This window comes from Hevea brasiliensis, chromosome 10, assembly GCF_030052815.1.
Source record: "Hevea brasiliensis isolate MT/VB/25A 57/8 chromosome 10, ASM3005281v1, whole genome shotgun sequence".
NCBI lineage: Eukaryota > Viridiplantae > Streptophyta > Magnoliopsida > Malpighiales > Euphorbiaceae > Hevea > Hevea brasiliensis.
In genome coordinates, this window is record NC_079502.1 from 63,990,068 (window position 1) to 64,002,673 (window position 12,606).

A 12,606-nucleotide genomic window follows, 5' to 3' on the forward strand; every position below is an offset into this window, starting at 1 on the left:
ACTGGAGAGCAGTTAGGAGATATTTTCACAAAAGCTCTGAATGGAGCTAGAATTGACTACATTTGTAACAAGTTGGGCATGATTAACATCTATGCTCCAACTTGAGGGGGAGTGTTATGGAAAGTCAATCACTATGTTATGGAAAGTCAATCACTATATTATTTCTCTGTATATTTTGTATTCTGTATTCCTATTTAGGATTTCTTATTTAGGATTTCTTCCTAATTAGTAGAACACAATTATAGGAATCAATTGTATATATATACCCATGTACAGATTAATTGAAATCAATGAGAATCATCTCTATCTACAAGTATAAATAAGAAAAACAGAATAGAAGAAGTTAAACGAGCCGAGAGTCACAGCGATGGGTAACCTTCTCGGGAATGACTGCGAAGTCATTTTAAACTCACATTTCGAACCGTAAAAAGTGACGTTGCGGTCCTTAGGACCCTTATAAACACAGTGTAAAAGAGAAAATCATGAAAAATAACTGTTAAGCCAGTCAAATAATTAGGTCAGAAAGAAGGAAGAAATATGGAATTAATTGCAAACCGGGATGAACCGGCGAGGGGCAATTTGGTCAATTAACCCTGAGAGCTGACTCCTGACCTAACTGCAATTGGAGAAAAAAAATTTCGGAATCGAGAATTAAATTAAAGAACTAATAGAAAAATAAATAGAAAAAAAAGGAAAATGAAAAAGTAAAAAGGTAGTGACATCATCATGTGTGACATCAAGGATGATGTCATAATAAAAAAATTCTTTCCCTACCAAATTTGACTAAGTTAAATATCTTTTAAATAAGATAAAAACAAAATAAAAAAAAGAAAGAAATTATTCTCATCTTCTCACCCAAAACCAACCGTCCACTTTCCCTCTCCCAAAGCTCACTCTCAAACCTCCATTAGAGCTCTTAGCTCAAGCTTTATACACTCTAAATTAACCATAAGTTCCCTTAAAATTTTTCACTAAACCTCATCCTTGCATCTTGAAGACTATAGAGGAGCAAGAAAAAGAAAGAAAATTGGAGAAAAGGGGAGTTAGAAGTTGCTACACAAAGGTGAGTGATTTAAGGTGCAATATTAGTTTACTTGTTATGTTTTTAGCTTGAATTAGCTTGTAATATGCTTAAAATGAAAAAAAATATGCATGAGGGACTAAACTGAAATTCGTCCAGTAGGGAGGGGAGAGTGATTTGCATGATTTTGAGTGAGTAAAACATGTTAAAATGCTTGAATGAGTTGAAAGATTGTGTTTATATGGTTTGAATTAGTTAATTACAATGAATTAGTGTTGTTAGGGTTTGAAACCTAGGGTTTTGAGGCAAAAATTTGGAGAAATTGGTAAATGATATATTTGGCCTAATGTAAAGTGAAAAATGGTCATTTGTGACCAAATGAGGTGTGTTAGAAGTGTTGGAATTAAAAGCCAATTCGTATTGGATAAGGTCATGTGCTGGCAGCATGACCAAAACCTCCTTTGAGGGATCAAAAATGAAATTTTACAAGTCCAATGGATATGGGACCGATTGGGGATGAAAATAGGCACTAAATGACACAATTTTAATTTAGGAAGCCTGCCCAAAAAGTGACTAAAACCTAGTGAACAAAGTGGCCGAAGTCGGAAAATCACAGGCTGCCTCTGCACAAACTGACCAAATGAAGAGTATTTGTTCATTTGGTCATAACTCGAGCTAGGCAGGTCAAAATGACCTGAAATTTTACCAGGGAATAGACGAGATATAGATCTAAAACTTTCATGAAGAACACCAACCCAAATTATGCCATTAACCCAATCAAATTACTGAGCAAAGTTGGTGACCTGAATCTGCAGAACTGCAGATTGCCATATGAACAGTAAAGTTTCAATGGCTATAACTCTCTCTAGAAAACTCCGATTTAGGCGATTCTTAAACTGATGGAAACCTAAGACATAGTAAAAAAATTTCATATGAAGAAAATGAGACCAAATTATGGACTTAACTTGATCAAATTACTGAATGAAGTTGGATCAACAAATCTGCAGAACCAAATTTTGCAGCATGAACAGTAATAGTAATTTGCTTATAACTTGAGCTACAAAAATCCAATTGGGGTGATTCAAAAAGGAGAATAAACTTAAGACAATAAGGAACATTTTCTATGAAGCAATTTTTGCCAAATTCCAATAGTAAACTGACCAATGAAATAATACAATTAGGGACACCAAAATTGAAAATTTGGCAATTTTGCCTAAAAGGCCTAAGTTTTGAGAAAATGACCAAAACCAACAAGTTTAGTGACCAAAATGTGGTATGTGGGTGAAGTTGGAATTTCCATACCTATTAAGCCTTAGAAAGTCAATAATTTGACTTGAATAGTGCAGTGAATAGTAACCCGAAACAAAAAATTTCATGAACGTCGAATTTAGCACGTTAGAGCTAGGTAAAAGTGAAGTTAAATTTATTATTGAATTTATGCTAAGTTATGGTACTGAAACACTGTGAAATTGTGTGTTTCAGTGGAAAAGAATACCGGGACAGAACCCGAGGAGTCGAGTCAAGGCTAACAGGCGACTCGTTTTGAGGTTTGTGCACAACGTATACTTTTTATAATTATCTTCTGCATACTGCTTTGAATAATGTGAAATATTGAATTATGGCATTCTTATGATGTTTGATTTAAATTGTGAAAGTTATTGTGTGTATTTGAAATGAAAATGTTTAGCAAATTGTTAAGATAAGTTTTGAAACCATAGTGTCATGACCATATATTTGGACACCTCACTAGCACGACTAGTGGGGGTAATTAGTTTCGAATTTTGATTCCTTCTCTGGAGAAGTGTTGAGGTGTGCTAGTAGAAGAGGATGTGAATGGATATCCATATATTTGAGCTAGCTAGCCTTGTGATGTGATTTCTCTTTAGCCTCTGGCTATTGAGATTCTATTTGTTTTGAATGGCATGATCTAACTGTGGATTTTATGAAATGTGTTTTGATTCTTCGAAATGAACTTGGTTTGCATTAAAATTTCATAATTCGTGTTTTGTGTTTAATGCTCATGTTTAGTTAAATTTTTGAATAAATGTGATTTATATTCTGCATAAAGATTATTTTAGTATGTTGTGCACCACTGAGTCCTAGTACTCAGCGATAGCTTTTATTGCTGTCGCAGATTTAGAGACTAGAGGAGTAGCAGACTAAGTTGCTGAAGATTGAGGATCATTCAGCTTAAAGTCTTCGGGTATAATTTATACCCTAACTGTAAATATTTCTTTTGATGTATATATATTGCACATAAATGTGTGGACATGTAAAAATGGGTCTTGAGCAGTTTGTATAAAATTTGTATAAAGTTGTAATATATATTATAGTTTGAAACTCTCTTAATGTAAATTTTGTAAGAATATATATAAATTATTTTGTCTCTAATGAAATATGAGTACAACTATTTTATTTAATTTAAATGAAATGTGTTGCTAGTATGCTGAGGATTATTGAATTTTGAACTTGAAAATTTTATTGAAACACTACAATGGATTTTAAATCTTTTCTTACTTCTTTTTATAGTGGTGAGCACTATTGACAGGTGTTAAAAATTTTCTTTTACTGAAGTGAAACCAACTAACAAATATGAGTATCAATAATTTCTATAAAAATTTTGACAGAGTGCCATCTGTATTTTGAATAAAATAGTTCTTCAAAAACCTGTAAAAAAGCACTTCTAATATTTTTCTCAATCTCAAACTCCAATAACAGTTCAACACAATAATTTCCTTAATAATTGTCAACACAATTCAACACTCAATTTTTCATTGTTTCCAAAAGATGAGATAAAAGAAATAAGTCACAATATTTTTACAAGCTAACATAATTTACAATTTTAGTTTACAACTGCTCAAGACCAAGTACAATATATACATACAGTGCACATACATTACAACAAAAACTACACAAAATGGTATACTCGATATACCCAGCGAAATCTCAAAATGTGGCACAAACAGCCTACTCTGCTGCTCTATCGGTCTGTCTACCTGTGACAGCAATGAAAAAGCTATCGCTGAGCCAATGTCTCAGTGGTGCACAACATTAAGAAAATGCAATTTAAAACCATAAGCCATTCTCAATATACACACTATAACATAGAATTTTTCTAAAGTTCATTTACACAATTTAACCACATGAACATACCCCATTTACATATCCAATTCCAAACTATTATACACATATACATGCTGCCACCATAACCAACATAATTCAATAAACCAAACCATGAAACAACACATTTCAACTACACTTTAAAAGTTTCCGAATTACACATCTCCTTCAAATAGCTTCCAAGCTTCCAAAACCAAGTGCACTATCACACATACACTTAGTATACATTATCTAAATTATTTCTATACACATAAACACCTATACTAACATCTTAAACAACCATTTACAAGTGAAAAAAAACAACAAATAGTAAGTTTTCATGGCTACCATAATGGTGTACCACCATTACTCCATCAAACTTCAAAATTTCTTCCACAAAATAACTCCCTACAACGTCCACTCAAAGTTTAATAAAGCAAGATTGAAAAATACACATTTACCTCTTTTGGACTTCTTCAAAACTCCACCAAAACTTTCCTTTCTTGCTCCCAAAATGTTGCCTAAGGTGTGTACTTTAACTTTAATGAAGAACTCTTGTGCAAACCATGGTTTGAAGAAGGAGATGGAGGCTCAGACATGGGGCGGCCATGGGAGAACTTGGGAGAGCTTGGTTTCAGCTGGTTCTCCATATGAGGTTGAAGATGAATTCTGCATCTCCCAAGTGTCCCTTTAGGTGTCCAAAGGGTGAAGTTAGTGGAGCACTATTAAAACTTCTAATGGTTATTTATTTAAAGTTTGCAATTTTTGCAATTTGGCCACCACACTTTCACTATTTACATAATGTATCTCATTTTAATTTTTCATGATATTTTTCAAGTGTAATATCATTTATTTTTAATGGACATTTAGGTCAAAAGGCAACTCGGGATGTCAAATGACCACAAAGCCCCTATTCGGGTTGTATTCCTAATTTTTCGGTAACACTGAGTTTTGTCGTTTTCTCGATTTCTCATTTTTCTTTATACTAATTAATTAATTTTTCTTTGATATTTTTAATGACATTTATACTTCAATAAGTCTTTAATTATGTCTTGAAACAAAATTCCGAGGGTTCCCTGCAGTCCTGGAGTCGGCTATTGCCTACACCGTAACTTCCCCGTGCGGTCACCCATCGCTGCGGTGCTGGCTCATTTAACTTAGTTTCATTTCATTGCTATTATTTTTTCTTTGTTTTCTTGTATTTTCTTTTCTTGCATTTCATTTTTTATGTCTCCTTACTAACTTTTAAATGTAGTTCTAGGCATTCTAGCTGTCCGGACAAACACTAGTCACCGGAACAGTAGAACGCACTACCGAACATAGGGGTATTACAGAAGATCCCTTTTCAACTAAAACACATAAATTTAAAGTGTTTCAGTATCCATTTCTAATACTTAAATTCTAACAATTTCTTTGCAAACTTGTCCTGCCTATTATGGTTTATAAATTTCAGATCTTTCACATTTTTGTGTATGGTGACACTATTCATGGCACTATTTAAATCAAAATGTTGACTTTTCTATACTTAATAGAATTATTATTTCTAATTACACCCATGTACCACATTTTAAGTGTCAATTTTGTTGGCATTGTTTGCCAATTTAATTTCTAAGTCTTCTAAGAGAAATTACAATTTTTTAGTTTTGGTCCCTTGTTTTCTACTATTCTATTGGTCTAGTTACTATGAGAATTTGGCTAAGTGTCCTCATCAAAGTTATTCCTTATTGTCTTAGCTTTAATTCTCTTTTTGAATCACTCCATTTGGGGTTTTTTAACCCAAGTTATGCCTATTTTTCTATGGCTGGCCGGATTTGGTGTTACCTAAAATTCTTGACATTTTCTGGATACTGGCAGTTTTGGTGCATTTCAGATAGATTATGGTCAAAATTTGGGTTTGTTTTCTTCATGAAAGTTGTAGGGCTATGTCTCAGATTTCCATCGGTATAAGAATCAGGTCATTTCGACCTTCCTAGACAAAGTTATGGTCATTTAAGTAACTACTATTCATTTGGTCATTTTTGTACAGGGTAGTGTGCCCAAATCTAGATTTGGCCTAATTGTTCACTAAGTTATGGTCATTTTCTGGGCATGATTCCTAAATAAAAAATGGTCCATTTTGTGTCTAGTTTCATTCCCAATTGGCCTCACACCAATTGGGTTAGTAAATTTTCAGTTTTGGTCCCTGAAAGGGACCTAGGTCAAGTTGTCAGCATACTGACCCTAACCAATCCGAATTGTAACTTAGTTCTATCAATTAACACACACTACAAATGGTCTCAATTGACCATTTCTAACCCTCATTAAGATCATTTACATCCATTGACCACTTTCTATAATTTTTCTCCCAAACCCTAAGTGCCAAGAACCCTAATTTTGGCATATATTTCAATTGATGCACTTAAAGTAGATATTCAACAATCAAGCCTAATTACATGTTTAATGCATATAACCATCATCAAAACCCTAAGGGACTATGGCTGGCAGAAATTCATGGTTTACCAAGACATGCACAATTTTTATAATTCCTAAATTTAAATCCCCATCTTCAAGTTCACTTCCATGCATACATAACTAAATTAACTTAAAAGAAAGCTTACCTCAAATGAAGCTTTTTCTATCTTCTCAAACTCCATAATTTTCCTTTCTTTTTCACTTTCAATCATCAAATCAAGACCCAAGGACAAGTTTTAAGCAAGGAAACCTCAAAATCTATGGCTGAATTTTTGGTTTAGAAAGCTTTAAAATAAGCTTTCATGGTGGAAAAATGGAAGAGATGAGAGAGGGAAGAGAGAGAGGGCGGCACACATGAAAGAAGAAGAAACAAAAATGATTTTTCTTTTAATTTTGTTATTTTTATGTATATTTATCCCAACGTTGACTTCATCAATTTAATTAATTAAAGTATAATTAATTATGACCTCATTTTGGCATCATCATCATTATGTCATTAATCCTTTATTCTCTTTTTCTATTTTCATTTATTTTTCCATTAGTTCTTAAATTTAATTCCCGATTCTGAAATTTTCTTTTCTCTGATTTTATTGGACAGTTAGGTCAGGAGTCAGCTCTAGGGGTGAATTGACCAAAATCGCCCCTCGCTGGTTTAATCCAGTTTGCAAGTTATTCAATATTTCTTCTGGATCTCTGACCTAATTATTTGACTTGCTTAACAACTCTTTTCTGTGATTTTCTCTTTTCCACTGTGTGTTAGTAGTATGCCCTAAAGCATATAATTTAGTATGTATCTTGTACATGTTTTATTAATAAAAAGCATTTTCACTTTTCCGTTTACATAATATATTTATGTGTAATAGAAAAGGTTTATTGATGTTTTGTTAGAAATTTTATTTTTAAAATTGTTAAGAATATGAGTGATAGTATTTCTAGCACAAAGTATCATGAATTGGTTCACAATCGAGGATACTTCACAATAAGGACATGACTTATCCAGAAAGATTGTAATCATGTTTGTTCCCAAGTTATTTATATGAGATGTAAGTAAGATGGAATGGTGAGTCTTATGCCATATAACAAACATGATAGGCACTTATACATGATAAGTAGGCCAAACCAGTGACATTTATGACAAGCACATGGAGTTTACTCTTGTCAATGTATTGTCATAAATCATATCAGTGCATATAATCTTTAGACATGAGATAACACAGTTATCTTGTATATAGGTGATTTGAGTTTGATACTGCTTTCATACTTGTACTGTGCATGGGTATATGGGCATGTGTTGGCTCCTACTAGTTATATATGGAGATAGGTGTTGATCAAGATGGAATCTGTTACCCTAAGTAAATAGGGATAAAATCCTATGTTCATTTAATTGTTCTTGATGTTATAAGTTCCTGGTCAGGACAGATAGATTTAATCAGAAAAGAGTTTCTGATGAGAAAATCTTTTAATCAAGAACAGGAATTAAAAGAGAACATAATGTTCATAGCAAATGGGGTTTGACATAAACCATGACTCCAGCTCGAATTGGGATTTTGTAACGGAGAGATTCTAGTGCATGGTAACATATGATTATAGGTTCATTTAAGGTAAACCTTATTACTAATTTTGTAACACCCCTCATCCAACTACAGTGTAACCGAGCGAGGTGTGCTACATTCGGTACCGGAGCACCCTATCTTATCTTACTTTATTCCTTTAATAACTTGATCTCGTTATGTTTTAATATCAATTATTTTTCTACAGAGAAACCAACGGAGTTTCCCCTATTTTGTTATCAGTTGACGTATTTCACTATTCAGTTGCTTGGAATTTTTAATAATATTTTACAATAAAAATATCATTCATGCTCATCATATTTATCTCACATTCAATTCTTGTAATTCACATACTTATTTCTACAAATCCATTCATACTCAATTTATATGTAAACATTTTTAAAATAAATAAGCAAAATTTTCAAATTTCCTTATTTTATATAATTTACAAAATAATTACATAATTTTATAATTTACAAGATATATAAATTAATTACATATGAAAAAGCTAATTTATTAATTTACGCCACATTAATATTACTTACAAATTCTTAATTTACATTACAACATACGAATTACAACATACGAAATATTTATAACATACAAAATACATAGAGTGATATACATGGGTCCTAGCTACATGCATTACTGAGGAGGTGACAACCTTTGACACTCTGTAGATCTGGACTCCCAAAATTCCCAGTCAAACGTCCATTGAGTTCTAGCTTCAATACCTGCACAAAGGAAACAATTCCATTGCGCTAAGCATTACTGCTTAGTGGTGCAATAATATAGCAAAGAAATAATATACAAATAAAGATAATTGGAGCATATTTTCTATACTCAAGAATTTTACTGGGTTCATATGAAATTTGCCATATAGTATATTTTTCATCATTTATGTTGCTCTCTAGAATCTCTTCTATTATAAGTTTACAATAATCATTTATATAATGTACAAATAAATCTAAATATTTAGTTTATGTTTATATTATTATGGAGGATGCATTTCTAATAATTACTTACATTATGCTTATTTTGCTAGTCTTTCATTTACTCTCTTAATATTTTCTATGTGTTGTGGATCATTTCGTAATAATTAAATTCTTAATACTAGTTTAATACCTTTCGGATTTTTCTCACTGATTTATTTAGTTTCTAATATTTTTAACTTATTTCAATAAATTTTTTTCTGCCCAGGTAACCTATAATAGGCTGATTAAACTGAATAACGGGTCATTGGCACTAGACACCGCGGTGCCTCGGGCCATCATACCATGGGACGCGAAACCTCAACCACGTATGCAGTCAGTATGGCTAAAAAGCCATGATAACACATAATCGGGCATAAAAGCCATGAGTGCGGGCATAAAAGCCATGAGTGCGGGCATAAAGCCATGAATACAGGCATAAAGCCTTTCGCAGTACTCTGCTAAAACAATACCCTATTGGTATGCCAATCTATCCCATATGACACACATGTCTAGGCAATACAAGGGCACATAATATCATTAAATATTAATATATTGTGTTGTATGACTTCATTATTTCATGAAAAATTTCATAATTTATACATTCATCATTATATTCATACATTCCTTACATCATTCGTATTGATCACAATTCACAACAATAGTGTTCATGTACCATTATACTCAAGACATTCTTCCTTTCTCTCATGAAGAAAACTAATGTTCCATTCATATTTTCATGTGATTCATTTATTCATTACAATATTTATATGAATTCATAACTCATACAAGGTGTTATTATCTTATTTGTAATGGAAACATAAGTCCTAATGTAAACCTCATCCCATTTATACTCAACAATCCATCTAGGTTAATTTCATTTCATATTCAAGTGGTATCACTTATGTTTTATTAGACCTATTAGTAATGGGAATATAAATCTTAACTATATACTCACATAACTTAAATGTTCATTAAGTCATTTAGGTGAATTACTATTTCTATTCCAAGTAATCCATGAACATTTCATGGATTCCAAATTTCATACCTCTACCAATTTAATTCTTACACTTTGTGTCATTGTATTACTATTCACATTACTGTTCACTCAAATTATTGACTTTTTAATATATAATAAATTTATTGAACCTAAGTTCACCAAGATACCACATTTTGCATTCTAAAGTTGTTGGTATTGATTGCCAATACCATTTCAAAGCTTAGTGTTGGTTACTTTACAATTTTCAGATTTCAAGAACTAAGTTTACTATTCCATTGGTCATTTGTACAATAGGATTTTAACAAAATTGTCTTCATAAAAGTTGTTCCTTATTGTGTCTAGTTACATTTCTTTTTTTGAATCACTTCATTTGGAGTTTTATAGCTCAAGTTATGGCCTAAAAACCATAACTGGTCGGATTGCAATTTTCTAGATTTTCTGGGTAGAATCAATTCTACAGTTTTTGTAAACTGATTGCAGGTCAGTTTTTGGACATGTTATGGTCAAAATTTGGGTTTGTTTTCTTCATGAAAGTTGTAGGGCTATGTCTCAAATTTATGTTGGTAAAATTTCAGATCAATTGAACTTTTCTACACTGAGTTATGACCATTTGAACAAATACTATTTATTTGGTCATTTTCCAGGGACAATATATTGGTCACTCAAATTAGGGTAATTTTTAGGTCAACTTGCTTTGGTTTTCTGAGTAGGGTTTCTTCACTAAAGTTGTGCCATTATATGTCTAGTTTTATGTCCAATTGACCTTATACCAATTGAACCTATACTACTCCAGTTATAGCTACCCAAATCTACTGGACTCACACCCAGTCCTGCAGGTCACCAAGGGCAGCATGCCTAAGCTCAACTCCATTATCCTTACTCACTTCAATTCCTCCTCACACACATTCAAATGGTCACTAATTGACCATTACAATGTTAATATACTATTTCATAAGCAAAACTCTAATTTTTCACAAACCCTAATTTCCAAAGTGTCCATTTCATGCTATCCATGCCATCTAACACATCCAACACACATAATTCAACATCTAACTCAAGTTTTCTCATCACAAACCACTTCTAAACAATTCAATTCATACAAATCAACAAATCTCATCCTTCTTCCATGGCTGTCGATTTTCATACATACTTCAATATAATGTTTTATTCAATTTTACAACAAATTCTCATCTAATTTGTTTTCCTAACAAGGATTAAAAAGAGAGGGAAGTAAGTATAGGCACTAACCTTTATGAGCACTCTCTTGGCTTGTTGAAACCATAGAATTTTTTTCACTTTCTTCAAATTTCTTGGCAGCCAAACACTCTAGGAAGGTCCAAGAATTATTTTTAATGTTGGGACTTTGTGGTTTTAGGTAAGGAATAAGAAGATTCAAGCTTGAGCAAAAATAAAAATGGAAGAATATGGAGGAGCAGGTCCGGCTAGCTTTAGAGAAGGAAGAGGAAGACTGAATTTTTATTTAGTTAACCTCTTTTTATCCCTTTTAAGAGGCTTGTCAATTTGTGATTGGGTGGAGAGTGTTTAATGACATCATATGATGTCATAATTCCTAATTTCTTTCTTTTTTCTTTCCTTTTCTTTTCTACTCATTTCTAATTCAATTTTTAGCATTATTTATTCATATTTTAGATCATAATAATTATTTACTTAACTGAACAAGTTAGCCAAAAATCATCTCCGAAGACGAAATGACCAAAATGCCCTCCGTTTGGCTTAACAGACTAAAATTGTCTATACCGATTGAAAAATTTTTCTAAGCCTTTTCTCAGCATTCTAATGCCATAGAAACTCAATGATACTTCTCTAAAGTTCCAAAAATTATTTTATGAATTTTCTCCCTGTCACACCCTACTCCTCGTAAGATGTAACATGCTCCCGTAGTATACCTAATGAATTACCGTACTTCGCCTACCGGTAACCCATTAAATATACTACAAGGGATTTTGAAACAATTTTCATTCATTTTTAAATTGGTGGGTAAAATTTTTCTCAAATATTAAAAACCTTTCTTTAAAGTCCAAATATAAATCAAATTTTTAAATATTTAAAATCTTTGCAATTTTTACAAAAATTTCGACAGAGTACTGTCTGTATTTTGAGAAAATAGTTCTTCAAAACCTGAAAATAAAGACACTCCCATTATTTTTCTCAATCACAACTCCAATATTCAATTTCATTTCCCAAATCAGCACAAGCAACTCAATACACAATTTAAATTAAATCAAACATTGAAACATCTCATTACGGTAACAAAATTAATATTTACATTCATGGGATCATTAAAAATTTAGTAGTGCAAAACTTTATAAATATATAAAATCTCAAGATAACCTTATAATAATTTGTATTTCATTACAATCTAAAAATATATTACAAAAGAGTTGGTACAACTGCTCAAAGGAAATTATATATATATATATATATATATATATATATATATATATATATATAATTACAGAATTACATCAAAATCTAAAGTACAAGGGTATACCT